Raw genomic sequence first — 23434 nt, 5'->3', positions numbered from 1 at the left:
TAAACCTGTGTACAAGGGGCTGTGTGTTCAGGGCTAGAGTGTCACATGCAGGCATAGCATTAATAGCACTCAGCAGTTCCCTTGTACTACCAAGTTTATAGCATGTGCCACCAATGATGGCCAGCCCTACCCAGGGCTGGTTCCAGGATTTGGAGGCCCTGAGGGTCTCCTCGGACCCCCACCAGCCTTCAGCCAACAGACATCCCCACTTGCCTGTGTGTCCTTCCTTCCTCGGCTCATGTGGGAGCCTTCCCATTGTTTCTATGTCCTTTCCCCAATGGTGCTAATGAATGGTGCTTGCAGAATGGAAGCACCGCTACTCTGCCCACCAACAGTGTCATCATTGTACACCATGTGCATATCCTTCCTTGGCAGTGTGTGATGGGGTTGGGGGGTGCTCTGTGGCAGTGGGCCCTGCCAGAAACTTTGGACCCAGGCAGCTGCCCATGGGTCAGTAATGACTCAGTGCTTGCACAGGGGACTACCTTTACCTTTTACCTTTACACCTGGCCAGCTAGGTACCTATTGATGGGCTTTCGTCCACTTCCTATTCTAATTCACATGATATCTCTGCAAGCTTTGTGCGGCCTATCATATGCGGTTTTCCCTTTATATGGTTATTGCAGACCCCCTTTCTTGACTCCATAAGCTACATGCCAGGTATCACGTACTTTCCAAGAGGGGGGGGGCGGTATATGCTCCCTTCTTATCACTTCTGAGAAGAAACCATCCTTGGAATTTTCTTTGTCTCAGCTCCTGTTCTTTAATATAGCCACGTAAGATGGTTTCTGTTGCAGCCATGCAAGATGCTTGGTGCTGTTTCGCACTAAGGCTGCTTATGTGTTTTTATCCAAGTTTATATTTGTTCCTCACTATGAAGTCATCTCTCATTGGTGATTGCCAAAGCCAGTAGCTGTGGACACTGGCAGATCCTCCTAAGGCAAGCCTCATTTTTGTTTGTTTTTGAGCCACAACGCAGCAGCAGGTTTTATGGTACAATACCAACTTAGGCAGTGTCCTTAATGCCCCCCATGAAGTCAAGCACCCCAAATTCGCTGGGAAGCATCCGAAAATGTAAACAACAATAAAAGTTAGGCCCACTTGAATCAATGCAGTTCAACACATTTAGGCCTACGCTGGATCACAGCCTCTATAAATATGCTAATATATATTCATATTCACGGAGGTGCTGTCACTCAAGCAAAAAATTAAAAAAAAAATGTGAAGGACAATTTTTGAACAAAGCCAACAGAAAATGTGAGGTGCGATTTGTAGCTAGGATTTTAAAACACAAGAACTGCAGAACTATGCCACTGCATAACTAATCACCAATTTGTCATTGTTATATTCAATTTATAACACATTCCTATTTGTTTATCATTTTAACTATTTGCCTAATAGCTTGCACTGGCAAGTTCGAAAAGAAGCAAGTTACGTGAGAACCTCACACCTCTCAGGTTTCGGTGAGTATTTCCCACTAAAAGCTCTACACATAGAACTAATACAATTAAGTAATGAGATCAGAAAACTGTTTAGGGCTGTATCATTCATTACGTCCAAATTTCTTAAGAGCAAATCAATGGAATGCTTCTCTTTCTACTCCTGGAAACAAATTGTTTACGGCTGGCTCACCTCTCAAGTCACACAAACTTAGAAAGCACTCCTATGCAAAGCAGTCCAGTCTAAACCCTGTGGGCTTAAGACTGGAGTAACTCTACATAGGACTTCACTGCAACTTTGCTATGGGTTAGATTTGAATCCAGTTGCACCTCAGAGACCAACGAGAATTCTAAGGTGTGAGCTTTGACTCTCAAAAGCTCACACCATGGAAATCTAGTTCGTCTCTAAGGTACTACTGGACCGGAATCTTGATCTTCTACTACAGACAAACATGTCTACCCACCTGAAACTTGCTATGGGTTGCATACACTGATGATTTGCAGTATGGATTGCAATTTCCCTGCCTCCTCATTCCCACTGCAGCTCAGAATTAGGGTTGCCAGTCCCCCGCTGGGGGCGAGGGATCCCCGCTCCCACCCTCCACCCCAGCTTACCTGGCCAACAGGGGAAAAGGCATCTCCCGGGGCACTGCTGGGCAGCGTGGTGCACTCCCATGCCCCACAGTGGGCCAATTCCAGCCCCAAACAGGCCAAAATTGGCCCGCTGCGGCACACAGGAGCACCCCAGGGCCTGTCACACCACCCTGACAGCGCTCTCATGCTCCACAACTGGCCAATTTGGGCCCCAAAGGGTCCAAAATCGGCCCACTGAGCAGCATGGGAATGCTCCCAGAGGTGGCACATGGCCTGCACAATGATGTCACTTCCCAGATGTGAAATCATTGCATAGTCCAGAAGCACGCGAGAGCGGATATCTCTAAGGTGAGTGCCAGGTCTCCCACCTCCTGCCCAACCCTATTCAGAATGCCCCGCCAATGGGGGACAGAGGACACTAGGAGCAGCAGAAGGTCACAGCTAAGAGGTGTGCAGGAAACTAAGTACAACTCTCAAAATGGCAACTTGAAAAAAAAGAGGGGGCATAGTCTTTAATTAGTAGACATGCATGCTACCAGAAAGTTGTGACTGACTCAAGGAAGTAAAGGGCTTAATAGAAATTTTGCTTTTTTCCACTATCTACAGAACAGAATGCATTCAGCCCTTTTCCCACAATATTTTGTGATACAGCACCTCAATAATTTGCAATGTGTTGTCATTAGGAAAGGATGAGGAGATGGTGGAATTCCTTTTAGAGGATTAACCAAGTTAAATCCACCCAAGAAGAAAATGTGCATTGTCAAAACCAACATTATTCTCACTTCTACATTTTCAGCTTTTAATCACTGAACTGATTACATTTAACAAATATTTCAATAAGACATGTTAGCAGAACCGGCACAATTAGTTTGAAGATACTGAAGGAAGAGCATGCTTCCTCTTAAATGATTTGAATAAACAAAGGCTACGTACTCATTTATTTGAAGAACAGATCAAATATTTTCTTTCCCAAATTTGTGGACTCAGAATATTGACAATTCCCTATTATAACATGGCTTCAAACCCCAACCTCAGAACTGTTTGGTAAGATTCAGGTTTAAAAGGTATATTGAGTGACAATGATTTAGAATTATCACTGCCAGCTTTGACACAAGAACTTCTTACTGAGAAGTTGAAAGTTAAAATATTTGCTATCTTTTGAAATAAAATGGTGTGTGTGTGGGGGGGGGGTTCTTATACATTTCTTTTTCAATCAAGTTGGAATACGGGGAAGGAAACCAAAACTTGGGAGGTCTACATAGAGGTACTGACCATTCTCAGCCCCAAATCAATCAATCGACAAATCTGCATTTGTGATCAAAGTAATTAATTAATTAATTAATTCTGTTACTAGTTTGCAACCATTCTGTACCCTCCGAAGTTCCGCAAACAAAAGCAGGAACATGTTTGTAACACCCCTATTTTAATTCCAAGAACATGTTGCTAAAGGCTTCATGCTCTATGTTGTATGTACCCAAAAGATTCTTAGGTTATAAGAAACACAATTGCCCAACAACACATTATCCAAAGATCAAAATATAACTCTGCAGCTGCAGAGAATAAAACAACTTGGTGTTCATGAGTTTGCACTGACATGGATAAGTGCAAGACACAAGATGTACCCACCCTCCGCTGATATTTAACTTCTAGATATACTGTGGGACAACTGAACCTCAAAGACTGACAAGAGTAGAGAATTACAGGGACAAAATATTAATACATTATCCCAAAACAACAACAAAAAAGACCATGACAAGGACAGTAATTTACCAAGGATAAGTTAAAGAAAATGGGGACATGCCCCAGTAAACAAAGATAGTTGGATAGCATGTATCTCTAAAGACAACACAAACCAATCAAAGAATTGGTTACTTTTCTGTCACAGAGGTGTTCAATCGATTTCATTTTTAGGTCTAGCAGCAGCATTCTTCCCCCCACCCTCCCTCCACATGGAAGAAAAAAAAAATTACACGCTTCATTTCGTTATCAAAGCATCATTTCCTGTAAGTCTAATCACTAAAACCCCGTAACTGTTGAATCAGTCAAGATGGATTAGGACATTAGGTCCTCTCCCAGCAATCTCTGTCTCTCTTTTTTATTTCCTTTCCATTCATTTTCTACAGAGGATTTATTCAAGCTTTTCACCTCCTTCGGAAAATGTAGCACATACTAAGGCAAAGAATTATGATTATATGGGTGCTACCTTTGAATACATATTAAAATACTTGTATTGTGTGCAGAGAATGTAATATACAGGGGAGAAAAAGCAGATAACATTTTCTGCTACTGTGAGTTGCCACTAAATTGAAATCATACAATCAGCGTGAAATACTAACTTCTTTTCGACTCTTCTGAACACCAGTCAGGCTGTGATAAGTAAAAGTTCAGCAGAATGTTGTGTGGCGTTATAAAATCTCATGGTGAACGATCCACAATCCTGGGGCATGGGTGGCGGGGGGGGGGGGCAACATGAGCTTTCCCAGTGTCCCTTTCTTCACCCCAAGAAACCAAGGTAGCATGAAAGCAAGGCCATGTGGTATCCCGCTGATGTTCCAAGGGTTGGTTGCCCATGCTATTAGCACTGTGGAAGGTCACATTAGCAGAACATGGTTTGTGGATTGACCAGCCATTCAATTCCATTTTTATGTATACTCTTTTTAATTGGACTGTTCCTCTGACATACATACTTCACCAGATTCAAAATATTTAGGTACTCAACTTATACAAAATTCAGTTCAAGATATTTCGCACTTACAGTTTAAAGCGCTATTTCTGAGCAGTCGGGGCGATCGCAGTGGCTTCGGCTTGGCACCCGCTCCTTTCACACTGTTCCCAGCAGTTTCAGTCTGGCCTCTTGTGATTCCTTTCAGACCTGCCTCGAAGCCTCTGTTCAGTTTCGGGCTTTCGGGGCATTGCAGTGCACGTCTAACAAAGGCTTGGGTCGTACGTTAGCAAGAGCAGAGCTGTGCTGCATAAACTGTGACTCTCCTGTCTCCCTCTCCCATCTTAACACAGTATTCTATTCCCCTCAACCTGAAATTTGTGCCTCCTGAGTCAACTAGAATTGATGGTTCCCTAGTGGGGACAAAGGATCTCCCGCTCCCAGTCTCACCTGGCTGATGGGGGGGGGGGAGCGCAGGGGAACAGGCCTCCTGGAGTACGTTCCTGGGACCTGCCTGATGATGTCACTCCTGGGACTCCACACTTCGTGCCGGGCCAATTTGGGCCCCAAATGGGCTAAGCCCAGTGCAACGCACAGGAGTGCTCCGAGGCCTGCATGATGATGTCACTCCCAGAAAATTCAAAAGGTGAGTGCCAGGTGTCCCCCTCCCCTCTGGAAGGGTAAGGGGACCTGGCAACCCTAATGTCAACAGACACCAAGAAGCATCATGGAGTTCAAAAGGGAGGGGGTTGCAGTGACAGGGGAGAGCCAGTGAAAATCGCCTCCCTCTCTTCTACAAGTGGAAATGTGTACTACACAGACAAGTATTATTTAGAGCTGCTGTAGCACAGTGGTTAAGTGGTTCAGCTGTGAATCAACACTCTACTGGTTCGAACCCCACTACTGCCATGAGCTCAGTAGCTCACCTTGGGTAAGCCACTCCTCTCAGCCCCAGCTCCCCAGCTGTATTGTGGGAATAACAACACTAACTTGTTCACCGCTCTGGGTGAGGCACTAATCTGTCTAGAAGAGCAGTACATAAGCATAGTTGTTGTTGTTGTTGTTATTATTAGCATGGAAGCACCATTAAGGTATCATGGCTGAGAGGACAGGCTTCCAACACAGCAGGCAAGAACAGGTTTGGGTGGAGTGGAAACTGATGTAGGAATATTATGCCAGGTTGGTTTGGATTTGTAGCAGCCTTTGGATTTTGGAAACATAAGCTACTTATTATTACCCAGTGAAATTTATATTCATTGTACTTTCTTCATGTAGTACTAGGTTATTTGAAGTCACCCACTGGACATTAATGTCACTATGCTCACTTATGTTAGCATGGACTGAAAAAGCCCTTTCTGTGCCTGAAACCCTGGAAACCCAAAAAACCTGGTCCAGATAACACACCAAACTAGGATTTGGCGCTATGTGAATAAGCCCTATGCTCACATACTCCCTCCAACACCACAAGTCAATTCAGAGCACATGATGGTTTTAACCTGGTTTGCAGTTCTTGCTTGAATAGGAAGAATAAACCATAGTTTGCTGGTTCAAATGGAATCATAGACTACAGGAAACAATGTGGGGAAGTGGACACAAGGGAAAGTGAAGAAGCCCCGCCCCGCAACTCCCTGCAGGTTCCCCACCATGCAACTGGGCCTGGCTCATTCAGCACCACACAGCTAGGCCATAGGCAAGAGGTTGCTGGGGGGGGGGAGTGAACACAGGAACCAAAGGTGGGTGGGAAGAAGAGAAGCAGAAAAAGAGGGAGAGGCTATGGGGGAACAAAGAAAGAAGATATGGTGGAAGAGGGGGAAATGAGATCCTTCTCCCCCGTCCCATCAGTCCTTCCGGGTCCGCTCTCTAGTATGGAACAATATTTTCTTTAGCAAGTCCCTCAAGGGTTCCTTCTTTTAAAAGTGTTTTGTCTGACTATTCCTTGTCTCATCCCCAGTTTGATACTCAAGTTTAATAGGTATATAGTCACAAACTTGTGAACAGTGTTTAGGGTTTTTTTTTCCCCCTCAGCAATCAGAAGGCATTATATTCATTCACATACTGAAAAGGGAGATTGAAGCAACAGCAATGGGAAAGAAAAACCTTCAGTGTCGGTCCATGTATATCAACGAATTAATATTTGGAGGCCGCCACAATTACACACTCTGTTGATACAGAAGTATTTCAAATTGCATTTCATTTACATGGAATGCTCTGCAGCATTTTCACACTTTATATATTCCATAACACTCAAAATAGGAAAACTGGCACTTCTAGTTAATATTAATAGCTCATTAAATTAAGTATCTAATTCTCAACCAAGAACAGCGGATTCTAGAAAAACCCAGAGTAATCTACTGCGTTCAGAAGTCAATCCTAATAGTTGCATATTATAATCTCTTGCACATCACCACAAATTTATTTTTTAAAATTAATGTATTAAAAGAGTCCATTAAAACTCCAATACATTATTTACATCCCACTGGCTCAAAACAATGAATTATTTCTACGTTTTTGTTAAATAATCCTTTCATTTCCCTATAGCAGACCTTCTCTTTGGTACATTTCTACAAATCTGAAATGCAGATGCCATGTTAAATCACATCGAAGAAGTTATCCGGGCATTTATTTATTAACTAGGTTTTTACCCCACCTTTCTGCCCTCATAAGGCCACCAATGTTAAAAACCAACTTAAAAACCATTAAAACCAGCACACAAATACATCATTAAAACGTTTTAAGACCAGAGCTTAAAATGAATACAGAAGATAAAAACAAAAGTTTAAAACATTGGAGAGGCGAGAGAGATCACTGAGAGAACACCAAGCGAAACAAAAAAGTCTGCTGGTCGAAGATAGCCACACAAGGGGACAGACAGTCGCAGGACTGAAGCCCAAGCTCTGCTCACAACCTGAGTTAAATCCTGGTGGAAGCCAGGTTCAGGTAGCCGGCTCATGGTTGACTCAGCCTTCCATCCTTCCGAGGTTGGTAAAATGAGTACACAGTTTCCTGGGGGTAAGTGTAGATGACTGGGGAAGGCAATGGCAAACCACCCCATAAAAAGTCTGCCAAGAAAATGTCATGATGTGACGTCCCCCTGTGGGTCAGTAATGACTCAGTGCTTGCACAGGGGGCTACCTTTACCTTTACCTACTGAGAAGGCTCTCAGGTATGGGTGTGTTATGATGTCCACTTAAGTGAGAAAGTTAGGCCAGAGAGCAGAAATGGCATGGTATCTGCATAATGACCACAGCACAAAGATGAAATTTCCGGCATGTAGGAGGACAGGAAACATCTCTATATTTAAGCCATGTCCAAGGCCAAGGAAATATTAGCTACACTGATGATCTATGATGAGTACTCTTTTACTCCCTTCACCAGATCAAAATTACACTGGCATATAATGGTAATAAGTGGATTCAACCAGCTCTTTTGCACAACCATGCCCTATTTCCTCTCATTACTGGACCCATCCCACATGGCTTTTGACCACGCAGATGCCAGGATCACCAACATAGTGTGGTCAGAGTGGACCCTCCTCCCACCATTCTTCTTCCCCAGCTTTTTATTTTTAGATCTTGACTGGGATCCGAAGAATAGCACAATTGGATCCACTTCTGCCCAAGGGAGCTTGGGGCTTGTTTCTTGAGCAGCAGCCCATCATGCCATGTGGCAAGTCACACCGGAAACTGAGGAGCTTTCAAAAGCAGTTTACAGTATGAAACATGGAAAAGGTTTAAAGTCCAAATCAAAATGCCATGCCAGCTATCTGGATCCCAACCTTTGTGAACCGTTCTACCTGTAACGCGAGACCACATTAGGTAAACACAGTATAAATATGGAAAAAAACCAAAAGAAAAGAAACTCCACTGCCATATATAATTTGGTTTAACTGTTCGGCTTATGAATAGTTTCTATTACTATCTTATCCCCTCCAAATGACCTAATCAGTGTTCACAGGCAACTCCAGGCCCTGATGTTCAAAAAACCAACCAATGTATATTGCATCTAAGATTATTCTTTCAAACAAAAACCAGCCCAAATGTAACATCTGATATCATTTTCTTCTTTATTTTTGGTGGGGAGAAAGAGAAAATCGAAAGGGGAAAAATAAATGTACATCATGCATGTAATTTCCAAAACGATACAAGCTAAAGTTAAAGAAATGATGTTAGAGCTTGGAGATTGCAGGAAATATACTTTTCAAGCAAAAGTAGTTTTTTCTCCTGAGAATTAAAATACCTCTTCAGATTATTGTTTGCTCATCATATCATGGAAGAATAAATAGTAGCCTGCCTCTATGGTAAGAAAAAGCTTATAATGCCCTAAAATCATATGTAAGGCTATGAAATAAAGAGACTCAATTGAAGTGCAGTTTCAGAAAAAGGATCTGGTACAATTGCATGAAGTGTTGACAGAAATCACTATCACTGTCTCCATTGAAAGGTTTGCTTGACACATGAAACTATCCGATAAATCTGCTAACTTATAGCAAAGTGTTTTATATGCACTAATTTAATCACCTGGAAATTGATAGGCATATAAATAGCACTAAAACTTGCAGTCTGATAGAAATGAAGCTCACAGACTAACACTATACAAAGCTACAGAATATGTTGTATGGTATTTTTGCTTAAACTTAAACTATATTTCTAAGGTAATCTGGGAATAAGCAAAATCCATCAAGGACTTTACCCTGTGGCTGCCCCACCCAAATTAGTGATGCTGGGACAAGGTAATTCAATTTGCATTATTTATTTCTACAAAATAGTAAAGAGTCCAGTAGCACCTTTAAGACTAACCAACTTTATTGTAGCATAAGCTTTCGAGAGCCACAGCTCTCTTCGTCAGATGCTTAAAGATGCTACTGGACTCTTTACTATTTTGCTACTACATACTATCATGGCTAACTCCTCTGGATTTATTTCTACAGTGTCCTTAATATACATCCAAATTTTGACAATAGAAAGACTCGGGAGGCTGTGGCTTAGTGGTAGCGCCTGTGGTTTGCACACAAAAGGTCCCAGGTTCAATTCCCAGCATCTCCAGTTAAAAGGATCAGGTGATATAAAAGACCTCTACCTGAGGCTATGGGGAGCTGTTGCAAGTCAGCATAGACAATACTAAACTTGATGGACCAATGGTCCTATTCAGTATCATGTGTTCATGCTGTTCCACAAAGGGAGGGAAGAGGAAGATGAAAGAGTTCAGAAACTCTTAACTGCCAAAATTATTGGCTAGGATCCAATGAGCCACTCATGGCACATCCAAGAGCTGAGCATAACCATTAGGATTTTGGACACTGATTACAAAAGAAGTATGTCAAGTGGCATGGGGGGGTGAGGGCTGCTGTTCAAGCAACATGAGCCCAAAGATCCATTGTGAACCACTGAATTAGTTATGCAGTTCTTCAGACACTTCCCCCCACCTGCCATTTTGCTCTTTCTATATAACAAAGGGATATCCCTCATGGCAGAATGTGCCTCAGCTATATTACACCACATATGGTAGCAAGCAGACCCATGACATGTCCTCATCGATATAATAATTAGAGATGGGCACGAACAGCAATATGAACCCCCAAAAGCCACAAACAGCCCAATCTGCTGTTCGAGAACAAGCTGTTCATGAGGCCCCATTCTAAATGAACAGGTGGTTGTTGCAAGCTTTTCACTGCTGTTCATCAAGCCAGACAGTCTGGCACCTGCAATCAATTCCCTTGGCAAACTTAGACAGGGATTGTCTGAACTCCATCTGAACTCCTGTTGTTGCCCAGGAAACCCCAATCTAAGCCCAATTTAGCTTGATAGGCAGGTCTTCCTTTCAAGTGTGGAGCTCCAAATTTGTTACAAGGGAACAAAGACAAGGGGGGAGGGGGGCTCCCAGCTCTGGCTTTGGAGAGGGAGCGACAGCAGCTGTTGGCATTTTTATAGAGTGCATTGGAGCTTGAATTTTCTTTGTGTGTGGTGGGACAGGGATCTACCCCTTCAGGTTCCAGGGCTGCTGCCAGGCTCTGGGGCCAAGCTATTATTTATTATTGGTACCTTTCCTCCTGCCTGCTCAGGTCAGGTTTCTGGGAGTGGTTCAGTAGGGATCTTGACCAAACTTGGATGATGGCCTGCTGGTCCCCATGAACATCCAACCACGATCATGTTCGTGAACAGGTCATGCTCGTGTTTGCGAGTCCCTGTTCGTGGATGGCAACGAACAACGAACATCATGTTCGGGGTTTTTTTTCTGTTCACGCCCATCTCTAATAATAATATGAAGATAGGTTTTTGGAAGACCTTAATATGGATGTTGGTGCATGAAACAGTGGAGTGGAAATCAACAACTGGAATCCCAAAGTACAATCCCAGTACAAACTGCCTGTCCTAGCTGCCAACTCAGAAGCAAACAGAGAACACAGAAAGTGTCGCAGCAGTGACAATGGGACTTCTTTGTTGTCCACTTTGGAAGGTGGCACCCTCCGTCTACATGACCATCTTGTAAAATTAGTTGCTGATCAGGGTCCTAGAACTATTTTCTTTTCCAGTCCTTTAATGATTGGTTCAAAAAGTTTTAGAATGAACAAACTGGCATAAATATTACGGAAAGACGTATTTTGCAATGTTATTTGACAAAATCAGTGACAGCAGAAGCAAATCTAAATCTACGGCACAGCATCACTAAATATCTGTTGCATTTTAATCTGTAATATACAAACATTTTCATTTACTCAAGACAGAAATGACACCATCCAGGTTTCAGCTTCTGACAAGATTAATTCTGTCAAGATTCATTATTTTAGCTGAACTCTGTGACCATCCATATTTATTTTTTTTAAAATACCATCCACTTCGTGATTTCAGTAGCAGCAGTTCTCTGATTTTAATCAAAGCTTGAAAATCACGTGCCGTAAAACAATAATAACTTCTCTGGAAATAAGCAGCTTCCAAATCAGAAATGAAACAGATAAGCTACGGAAGGAGGGGGAGGAGAGGGAAGAAAGAGGAGAGTTTTTATTCTGCTTGTTGACAAGAAAAAAAAATTACAACTGGAACATCACCCAGAAGCAACTTACTTCAGACTCATCTGTAGATTCGTCATTAGACTTGGGCTCCTGAAAATCGCATAAAAAGAAGACATTAGAAATGTTGGCAACAAGAAATATCTCTTACTTGGTTCTTATTTCTGCTGCTAGAGATGATTGACAAAGCCTAACAGAGGAGACTGATTATTACCTAGATCAGGGCTTTTTTTCAGCTGGAACACGGTGGAACGGAGTTCTGGCACCTCTTGAAAATGGTCACATGGCCGTTGGCCCTGCCCCCTGATCTCCAGACAGAGGGGAGTTTAGATCGCCCTCCGCGCAGCAGCAGCGCAGAGGGCGATCTAAACTCCCCTCTGTCTGGAGATCAGGGGGTGCGGCCACCGGCCACATGACCATTTTCACCGAGGGCAATTTAAACTTTAAAAAACTCCCCCCTTGTTCCAACTGACCCAAAGTGATGTCATTGCGCAGTCCGGGAATGTGCACGCATTTTGTGCATGCGCATGTGGTACCAGGGCCATCACCTCCTGTTAGGAGTTGCCCCCGTACTGGCAAGCCACTGAGTTCCACCACCTCTTTTCCCCGAAAAAAAGCCCTGGCCTAGATAAACACCATCTTTCTGTATTTCTGTACCTATGCATTGGTTAAGGACACTTCAGCTGGAGTGGTGAATTTCACACTTTCCAGACCTGAGACCTACCTTTAACCCCGAGCAGCAGCATGGGAGTCAGTGAGTTGCAAATGGAGAGGGAAGAAAAGAAATCCTCTCCAGTGCTGAATAGCCATACCTTCCTGTTCTTGTCCTCTCAGCATGCGTGCAAAGGAGAGACAGGAAGCGTGGCAATCCTTGCTTCCTACACACGTGCGCTAGCACCAGAGAAATTTAAAATATGGACATTCTATAGGGACTTGCAACACAATGGTACCAGATCAATGCCACACTGCTGTCTGAGAACCTAAAGCAGAAAACAACAAATGCCATTAGCAGCTTTGTTGTTTGCACCATCTAAGCATTGGGCAGATATTCGAGAAGGCAGTCTGTCTTGCAAAGGAAGCGTCTGTTTCTTTGCGCATGAATCCACAAGCCACTGCAGAAATATGTAAAACAGCTCATTTGCCCATTCATCATATTAGTTTGTTTAATTCTGGCCATTCATTTAATACGGCAGGTTACAACAAATTTTCAGAACCAGAGGAAGCGCCCTTCCAAAACGGACACTGCATCAAAGCATTGCATTCAAACTTCTTCATGTTTATTAAAAGAAGGATTTGCACTTTCTTTGATAAGAACGTAAGAAGAGCCCTGCTGGATCAGACTAGTGGTCCATCTAGTCCAGCATATTGTCTCTCACAATGGCCAACCAGTTGCTATGGAGGGCCAACAACAGGGCATAGAGGCTGAGGCCTTCCCCTGAAGTTGCCTCCTGGTTCACTGCTTCTGAATGTGGGAGCTCCCTCCCCCATGACTTTGTCTAATCCCTTTTTAAAGTTGTCTATGCCCGGGGCCATCACTACATCCTCTAGAAGTGAATTCCACATCTTAATCACTCGTATAAAGAAGCGTTTCCTTTTGTCTATCCTGAATTTACTGCCGGTCAGCTTCATTGGATGCCTTCAAGTTCTAGTATTATGGAAGAGGGAGAAAAAGTTTTCTCTGCCCATCCTCTCTAACCCGTGCTTAATTTTATAAACTTTTGTCATGTCCCTCCCTGGCCATCTCTTTTCTGAACTGGAAGTTTAGAACTGAAAGTTTTGAAAGGATCTATTTTGCCAGTGGTGCTTCCTTCCATCACTGCGGGGAACCTTCCTCTGCTAAGGTATCTCTTCCATCGGAGCAAGGTTCCTTGCACTGGTGAAAGGCACTGCTTCAGTGGCGCTCACTCAACAGTTCGTAGAGAGCCATATTCACAATTTCCATCAACCAAAAGAGCCACATTACTGTATACCCTGTGCAACACTTCAAACACACACATCCAATAAGATATATTGATATTAAACATACAACTATAACCTTTTTAACCACCAGAGTACCGCTGAGCATGTGGGATGATCATTCCCTACCCCAGCTGAACCTCAGCCAGCCAGTGGCCATTTTCACACGCCTTTAAAATAGCATGATACTCACGGAGGGCTGCCGACTTCTTCGTATGATTTTTGATGCCATCCATTTACAAAATGGAGGCAGGCAGTGATGATGGCGCTTTCGTGGCGTTTTGTAAACAGATGGCGTCAAAAATTGCACGAGGAAGCTGGCAGCCTTCCGTGAGTATTGCGCTATTTTAAAGATGTATGAAAATGGCCCTTGTGTATCTAAAGTGAAGGGAACGGCTTGCAGGTCAGCATTATTACACAAAATAGTGTACAAGCTTTCCAAGGTCTCTAGGCTGTTAAAAGGGAAGTTATGTTAAATGTCCCCTTCAAATTGAACTCTAGTGTTGAAAGAGACAGGATAGGGACAACCTTTCTCTGTACTAAGCGGGAACCACCTGCCTACTACAGCCTCCACCAGGCAATAATCGTGCCCACTGTCCTGAAACAAGGGGTGGGGGACACACTGGAGAATACTACCATTGGGGAATGGTACGCAGAAAAGCCACAAGTGGCTCCCAAGCTACGTAGTGAGTATCACAACACGGCCTTTAGCAGAATGATACCTTTGTATCCAAATTGTTTTAAAAAAAGAATTAATAATAAATAATAATGACATTTGATATATACACCCCTTCAGGAAAACTTAACACCCACTCAGAGCAGTTTGCAAAGTATGTCATTATTATCTGCACAACAATCACTCTGTGAGGTGGGTGGGGCTGAGAGAGCTCTGAGAGAGCTGTGACTGACCCAAGATCACCCAGCTGTCTTCAAGCAGAGGACTGGGGAATCAAACCCAGTTTTCCAGATTAGAGTCCTGCTCTTAACCACTGCACCAAACTGGCTCCCAGTTATTGCTTGATATACTAGAGTCTAACAGCACCTTAAAGATTAACTGAGCCCGCCTGGTGGGGAGGGCGGACTAAAAATCTAATATAATAAATAATAAATAAATAAATGTTTGTGAATCAGACCACTTCATCAGATGCTGTTTAATATGCTGTTATTTATCTTTCTGTTTTAAACACTTTCTTCCTTTTAGTTATTATGGTACATATGGACTGGCTATTTTACATAAAAGATTCAGATCGAGGGATTTCTTTTCAAAAGATTAATCAAATTAAATCCATTCAAGAAGAACACAGGGAAGGATGCACTTAAAAAAAAGAAAAGAAAGCAATATTATTCTTGCTCCTACATTTCTCAAGCCATCAAAGAAAGTGTGACTGTAAAACATCTTTCTTACAAGGCAATGAATCTTACTGTCACATGCATGCGCACACATACACACACAAACACACACAAAAGAAATTGAGTCTACTCTTGCTAATCTCTCACCTGTCCAGTGGCAAAATCTGCTGATGCCGTACCTCCTCCAAGAGGTCAGCAAAATGAAGATTTACTTAACGTATTTACGGTTATCAATAGCAATAAAAGGTTACAACTAATATGCTGACAGTGAACGTAAGCATTTTAACAGCAGCATGATAGAAACAAAGACTGTATGAGAAAGAAGGCATTTCAAACTACATGAGGTAATAGTTTGACACTAAGATGAATAACTGCCGCAGTGCGAGAGAGGAACGGAGTCACACCGTTAGGGCCGAATCAGACGACTACTTACACCTTGAGCAAGTTTTTGGTTGTTAGTTCATGGAAAAGATTCTTGTGGAACCCCTTTTTGAAGGTAGGGTCCGCACCTTCTTGGCTGTAATGAGCTCTTTGAGGTTCAAAATTCAGACCTACCAGGCACATAGTGGTTGAAAAAGAATTCGTAAGAACCAGCACAATATTTTATGCACCAGCTCTGCACAGAGCGGGGGGGTGGGGGGGAATCAAGTTCTTAGGTAACTACAACCATCACAGTCCTGAGAAATTCTGGTGCCTGGAATTCTTCCAGTCCTATTCACTGAAAGAAGTTCCACACACATTTTTGGAAAAGCAATGGCCACACGAGTGGGAAGAAGAAGAAACAACCAGGTGCAAGGGTGGAAGACTTTATTAAGGTTTTTTTTATCCCTACAAGTTTCGCCTTATGCTTCTTCAGGGGATCTTCTAGGCAGTACTTCATATTTCACCAAGAATTTTTTTCTTTCCAAATGACCCAGCTGTTTGCTTTGTCTTTCTTCTAGTATAATATTCCTCTTCCAGTCAAAGGAGAACTTCTTTTCCTCCCATGACTACGTCTTTGATCCTCATGTGAAATGTGGCAGACATTTATAAACTCATTATAAATCTCCATCATATCCCCACCAGCGTATCTAGCACTAAGTTATAGTCACATCCTTTGCAAGAGAATCTCCCAAACAGAAGAGTAAAAGGCATCTATAATTAACTGTACCAACCTTGTTCATTTTTACTTATTCTTAACGCTGTTCTATTTTTTAGTGAATCAAATCCTTCCTGGAATTAGCTGAAATTAATGGTACCTGCTTCTGAAATATACAACACATCAGAAGAAATATTGACCCAAGTGAAAACCACCAAATTGTAGCATCAGGAGAAATATCACTTTAAAAATACACAGATTAGCTACATCATGGCTGCAACGAGAGAGAGAGTGACCATGGTTTGCAAATAAGGAGCCAATTTCATAAACTCTCTCCAGAACAATTTCCTTCTTCCCGCCTTGTTATCCATGGTTTTGTAATACAAGGACACCGACACAATGGGTCAACTGAACACAGCCGTATGGTCTCTACCAACTGTGATTTGCGAACAGATTTCAAACCATGGTCACAATCACTACAGTCTTTTTTGTGTTGTTGTTCACATACAATGTGAAATCATGGCTAATGCCATAACAAGTAACGGAGGAGGAAGTGTGCATTCCTGGGTCTTGACAGCAAATCACACTTTGAAGGAAGCTGTCATTATGCCTTCAACCAAGTACAAAACACTGTTTTAACGGCCTCCCTTCCCCAGCACAGACCATAACATTTGGCACTGCTAGCAAAATGGTAGCCACATGACCCAGTATCTTTAACAAAAGAAGAAACAGAATTCAGAGGGGTTTCTTTCTTTCCAAATGACCCAGCTGTTTGCTTTGTCTGTCTTCTAGTATAATATTCCTCTTCCAGTCAAAGGGAAACTTCTTTTCCTCCCATGGCTACGCCTTTGATCCTCATGTGAAGCGTGGCAGACAGCAAGCAGCAGTCAACTGTGACACCTGTCACTCTGCCTCAATATTACAGCCAGCTCCCACATTTCCAAAAATCCTAACTTAAACCTTTCCTGTTGGGATTTTGAAAAACCAACTTAAAAAACAAAACCAGAATTTCACACCTTTTAAAACTATTGATTTTTATTTCCCTCAGTGACACCCCCCCCCCCAAAAAAAGTGCAATAGGAATGAGTTCTCAAGAGAAGGAAAAGAAGTCTCTGGGGAGCAGTTCCTGTGGACTTAAACTTTGTCACAACACTTTTTTTAAAAAAAGAAGGGCAAATACATGACTGAACTGTTAACTGAGCTGTTTTCTGTCAAGTCTTATAAGTCAATCAAGTGTGCAGAACAGCATTTTGAAAAGCAATTTTTTAAATATAAAGAATCTCAAGAACTGGATACAGTACAAGGATGGACTTTAAAAAGAACCTTGTACATGAGTTTACAATTTTTGTAAAAAAAATACAAGACTATAAGGGAACAATCACAAAAAGATGGAAAGGCAGACCAAAGATCTTTCAAAATGCTGCTTAAATATTTGCAAGGCCGGAGAGCAAGGAGTTTCAGAGAAAAGGACAGAAGCAAGAAATGGAAGGAGTTACAGGAACGATGGCCAAGAGAAAAGAGACAAGGAGGAGACAAAGAAGAAAGATTTAAAAACACAACAAGTAGTGAAGTAGATTAAATAAAGAAAAGCAAAGAAAATGAACAGAAAGTAACAAAGGAGTAACATGAGCAAAACAAGATGGGGGGAGGAATCCAACGGGGAGCAGAATTAAAAATGAAGATGAGAAGGTGAAGTAGGTATCTATCTCTAACTATTTCCATTTGGGGCATCTGTCTTGACAGAATGGACCTTCTCCCTTATCAAGATTCAGTCCATAGCTTCAGTCATCCTAATAATGATGATGATGATGATGATAACTGCACTTATATACTCTGCTCTCCTAGACAGATGAATGGCTTACCCAGAGTGGTGAACAAGTTAGTGTTATTACTATCCCCACAATACAGCTGGGGAGCTGGGGCTGAGAGGAGTGTCTTACCCAAGGCCACCTACTGAGCTCATGGCAGGAGTGGGATTTGAACCAGTAGAGTGCTGATTCACAGCCAAACCACTTAACCACTGTGCTACATACTTACATACTTTGTAAACCGCTCTGAGTGGGCATTAAGTTGTCCTGAAGGGTGGTATAAAAATCAAAAGTTGCTGCTGCTGTTGTTGTTGTTATTATTATTACAGCAGAATTGCATCCTTTTAAACCCATTTAAAAGAATGTGACACTGCTAATGACAGAGACTGACGACCAAACACTGAAGGACAGCCTGTATGACATTTAAAGAGCAATTTCACTGCAGAACTGCAAACTAATAGTCAAATGAGATTATCTGGGACAGCATAGTATTTAGAGGACCTTTTTTTCTTTCTTTCCTCCTCTTTTTATAAAAAGAAACATAAAAGAAGTTCCCATCGCAAAACAATGCTCTGCATAAGCTACTGCCAAGGAACCAAATTCTACCAATAGGTGAAGCTGCTAACAGTCTGGGCAGCTTAGGTGGCTCTCCCTCCTGCACTTTATCCTCACAATAATCTTTTGAGGCAAGTCAGGCTGAGATAGAGTGACTGGCCCAAGGTAACAAAGTGAGCTTCCTGGCTGAGCTGAACAGGTTTCTAGATCCTACCTCAGCTCTCTAATCACTACCTCACACTGGCTGTGTTATGAGTCTGTGACAAGGTGCTTCTCTCTTCAAAGAAAGAACGGCAGGGCAAACATCTTAGTTAGTTATCATACAGCGCAACGGATAATAGGAACAGGCCATATCTCAGTGGCAGAACAGATACTTGGCATACAGAAGGACCTCTGACACTTCCAGTAAAAAGGATCAAGTATCAGGTGATGTGAAAGACCCTGATATGACACCCTGGAGAGCCACTACTGGACAGAGGTGGTGATACTGAGCTTGACTGACCAATGGTCTGATACATTATTAGGCGGTTATATGGTAGTATAAGAATTAAACAAGAGTCCAGTGGCACCTTAAAGACTAACAAATGTTTATCCCACCATAAGCTTTTGTAAGAGTTCACTTCCTCAGATGCATGAATTGTACCACCACAGAAAGAACCTTTTACATTTAAAAGTTACAAAGAACAGAAAGGCAGAAGCGGGAAGATGTAAATAAAGAGTTGTCAGTTTAAAACAAGATCCAATCAAAAGAGTAACCAATCTACTCCGAGCAGGTGAGGACCACGCCCAATTGTGGATAGATAGGCAAGGTAAGATGAACATAAAATCAGTTCTAATCAAGGAAAAAACAATGTAAAACAAGATAACCTAATCCAATTAGAACAGTACAAAGGTCACACAAAGGGATAGCTTAATTAGTTAGTCTTTAGCAACAATATAAAACAGGCAACCAGAAGTGCTTCATAGGCTAACACATTTATCCCAGCAAAAGCTTTGGTGAGTCAAAACTCACTTCATTTGGCATCTGACAAAGTGAGCTAAATGCCTAATCTTGTCCATGTTTATATACACATCAGTCTCACTGATTTTGAGAGGACTTACTCCCAAATGGCCTTGTACAGAAAGCTGATACAGCTACGTTCTTGTTGATATTTATTTGAATTCTTTTTATTTACTTCATTTACATTCCTCTCCGGTCTCCACAGCAGGGACTCAAAGTGGCTTACATGGTTCTTCTCATCTCTGTTTTATCCTCACAACAATCAAGTGAGGTGGGTTAAGCAGAAGACTGTGAGACTGGCCCAAGGTTGCCCTGCAAGCTTCCATGGTGGATTTGAACTGGGTCTTCCAGATCTTAGTCTGGCACTCTAACCACTCCACCACAATGAACTGGGACTACACGTCTACACTGAATTCGGAAACAAAGTCTAAAATTTGCAACCCAAATGACTGAAAGGAATTAGCATTTTCAAAAACTGTCTAGTTCAGTTTAATTTGCTAAAAAAATGGGATTGTAGAATTTGAGTTGAGCAGAGATTGGATTCTGAGGATGAAGGCAGGGGAGCTCTTATGTGTATGCAGGTGGATAGACACTAAGAGCTACGGGATTAGTAAACAGCTTCTACTTTTGTAATTACTTTTTTGCACTGTTCGTGACTTCACACTTTTTTTGACAGTTTCCAATGTTTATGATTCTAGACCTATTGCATCGTTTGTTGGATGTCTCATGCCATTTGACTACATTCTCTTACAGCATGTACTTTACTTCAAATCTTAGTGAGAAAAGTGGGCTATAAATGAATAAATTGTCATCAGTGATAAGCCCTGCTCCTACAGTTCCCAGTACTGAGAGAGGTCTCTTAATTTCTGTGGTAACCATGCCATGAAGGTAAGACTGTGAAAAAACAGGCAACCCACTGTTCAGTAAGTTAATTTTGAAACACCCGGGAGTTTTTTCATTCTGCCAAACAGCACCAAAAGGTCTCATGACAAGCTGACTTTGCTTATTTAGGCTCCCTCTCCAAACAAAAAAAAAATAGCCTGCAGAAGAGAAGGAACTATTTATCAGAGGTGAAAAATGTGTAACTGGCAACTGTTAATAATTTCATTTTAGAACAATTCATTCATTACCCAAGCTAGCTGAAGTACTTGAATCTGAGTAGAAATTTCTAAAATAAAACAGCAGGCGGGGCTAAACCCTGCCAGCATCATTCCCTGTTTTGAACATCTCACAGTGATTCCAAAGCTGGCTGCAGACATTCAGTAGCAGTGGGGAAGGAATATAGAGTCAAGCAGCACCCTGAACCACATTCACCAGAAAGCACATCTCACTGAATCATGCAGGATTTACATGTTTAGAACCAAACTACCAATCTATAACAATAACATTCTACTTGATATGCTCCAGGGCTAAGCCCTGCCACAGAAGAAAGGTTTGGGGTAAATCCTCATATTAAGCCCACAGGAAATTTACACACCAATCAACCAAACTGATTAAATGGACCAAATCCAAGACTCTGGACTAAGATTGCCATATGGGCTTTGTCCAAGTATTCAGGCTGCTGGTGACAATGAAATCGACAAGAGCAAAAGGCTTGGCGAAGGGGCGAATTTGCACAAGGAACACAGTCCTGGGGCAGCTGGATTCGGTTGCCAATCAGGCTTCATTACATCTGCACTTTTAAAGTGAAATGCCTTATTTATTTTCCAGCACGCAGCTCCAATTGATGCCCCAAAGCTTTCCTGCGACAACTGCTAAAGCCATCAAGCAAAGCACAAACCCTTCGCTTTGTCCCTCTTTAGTCCTTTCCTGCTCGCTCCCACAGATCCTCTTTCTCATCCCTTTGCATTTCCAAAAAGACGAAGTCCCAGGGCTCTTCCCTTTCACCATTTGCTTCCACCCTAAATATCTCTAATATAATATTCCACGTTATCTTCTCCTCCACTTAAAATATATCTACGACCCCGCCTGCTTTCCTTCTGCGCTCCTGTCGAACGCTGCATACATTTATTCGTAAAACTGCCCAGTTTGTTGCAAGATCCCCTTCCACAACTGTCAGGTTTACCTTCTCCGTTTCCGCCATAGTGCTTCTGACTGATCACATGAGCACGCCCGGAAGTCACGGGCATCAGGCTTTCTGGGTAATGTAGTTTGCGATCCATATTCGCATCTGTAGAGGGAAAGCTGTCCGTCCAGTTTGCCTATTGATGTGAGAGGGCTGAACGTGGGGGAGGGGGGCTAGGGATGCCAGCTCCAAGTTGGGAAATTCCTAGGAGTTGGGGGGGGGGGTGAAACCTGGAGAAAGTGGGGTTTGGGGAGGGAAAGGACCTTGGCATGGCATAATTCCATAGAGTCCCCCCCCCCAAAGTAGCCTTTTTCTCCAGGTGAACTGATCTCTGTGGCCTGGAAACCAGCTGTAATTCCAGATCTGGAGGCTGGCAACCCCAGTGGGTGGGTGGGTGGAATCTAAGATCTAGCCTAAATATGACGGTTCAGTACCAATATACACACTCAAAAGTATTTGTTAAGTCAACAGGTATGATTGCCAACCCCCATATGCTGGAGATCTCCCAGAATTACAACTGATCTCTAAGCCGTTTCGTTCCCCTGGAGAAAATGGCAGCATTGGAGGGTGGACTCTATGGTATTATACCTAACTGAGGTCCTTTCCCTCCCCAAACCCTGCCCTCTATAGGCTGTACGCCTAAAATCTCCAGGAATTTCCCAACCTGGAGCGGGCAACCTTATAGTAGGGTTGTCAGTCTCCAGGTGGTGGCTGGAGATCTCCCAGAATTACAACTGATCTGGAGATCAGTTCCGAAGATACCCTGCAGCTGCAGTCACATGAGTCTTAACTGAGATATGATAAACCTACATCTATCATATTTTTACCCCTCCCAAGAGCTCAGTGTGGCTTAGACAGGATGCCCCTCCCCCTCCTGCCAAACAAAAATCTAGTTAATAAGCACAAAGCTGAAGTTGGTTCCCAGTTCCCAGTTCCTTATTCGCAGTTCCTTATTCCTTATTCGCAAAGCCAAAGAAAAATATTGTGGGAAAACTGAAAAGCGCTAAACTCCAAAATGAAGTTTGCAGGGGCACATATTATACACCTCCATATTCAGAAGACTCAGCACTCTAAGTGGACCTATACTGGGTCATCCTGCAAAACCCAGATCTTGAGTAAACAGCTTCAAAATAGGATGCCCCCAGAACAATTCAATAAGAAGAAAGGGGTGGCAGCTGAAGCAGAAAAAAACTTTGGATCACCCCAAATCACACACCCCTGAACTCCAGAGACTGTCCCCTACAAGAGGACATGTGCTGGTGCTGATCCAGTCTCTGGTTCTGGACCTAAGGCCTCCTATGTGGCCTGCCTGGAAAAAATTGTATTAGGCATTGCTGTGAATAAGGAAGTGGGGAACTATAAGCCCTCTGAAACCCAAAACAATCTTTGGATCACCCCAAATCAGACACCCCTGCACACCAGAGATTGTCCCCTACAAGAAGACATGTGCTGGTGCTGATCCAGTCTCTGGTTCTGGACCTAAGGCCTCGATTGTGGCCTCCCTCCAAGCACCCTGTATTAGACATGGCTTTGAATAAGGAAGTGGTGAAAATATAAGCCCCCTGCAACCCAAAACAATCTTTGGATCACTCCAAATCACACACCGCTGAACTCCAGAGACTATCCCCTACAAGAGGACATGTGCTGGTGCTGATCCAGTCTCTGGTTCTGGACCTAAGGCCTGGAATGTGGACTTCTTCCAAGCACCTTGTATTAGACATGGCTTTGAATAAGGAAGTGGTGAAAATATAAGCCCTCTGAAACCCCAAATAATCTTTGGATTACCCCAAATCACACACCCCTGAACTCCAGAGACTGTCCCCTACAAGAGGACATGTGCTGGTGCTGATCCAGTCTCTGGTTCTGGGCCTAAGGCCTGGAATGTGGCCTTCTTCCAAGCACCTTGTATTAGACATGGCTTTGA

The 23434-nt window shown here is 42.8% G+C and overlaps 1 protein-coding gene across 3 annotated transcripts in view; it reads right to left on the bottom strand.

Annotated features, from left to right (window-relative positions):
• The window catches only part of VPS41 (VPS41 subunit of HOPS complex), a 126909-nt gene extending 105389 nt beyond the window's left edge, over nucleotides 1-21520 (bottom strand). For 2 of the 3 annotated variants that reach the window (XM_054991658.1, XM_054991657.1), the window contains exon 1: nucleotides 11753-11782. The gene's annotated coding sequence lies outside the window, so the exon portion shown is untranslated. Of the gene's footprint in view, nucleotides 1-11752; nucleotides 11792-21510 lie in introns of those variants that run through there. The other variant, XM_054991659.1, reaches the window with a different exon arrangement.
• Nucleotides 21521-23434: the final 1914 nt, after the last annotated feature.

The sequence above is a fragment of the Eublepharis macularius genome, chromosome 11 (genome assembly GCF_028583425.1).
Source record: "Eublepharis macularius isolate TG4126 chromosome 11, MPM_Emac_v1.0, whole genome shotgun sequence".
NCBI lineage: Eukaryota > Metazoa > Chordata > Lepidosauria > Squamata > Eublepharidae > Eublepharis > Eublepharis macularius.
Note: the sequence above shows the minus strand (reverse complement) of the source record. Positions and strands in the feature narration are given on the sequence as shown.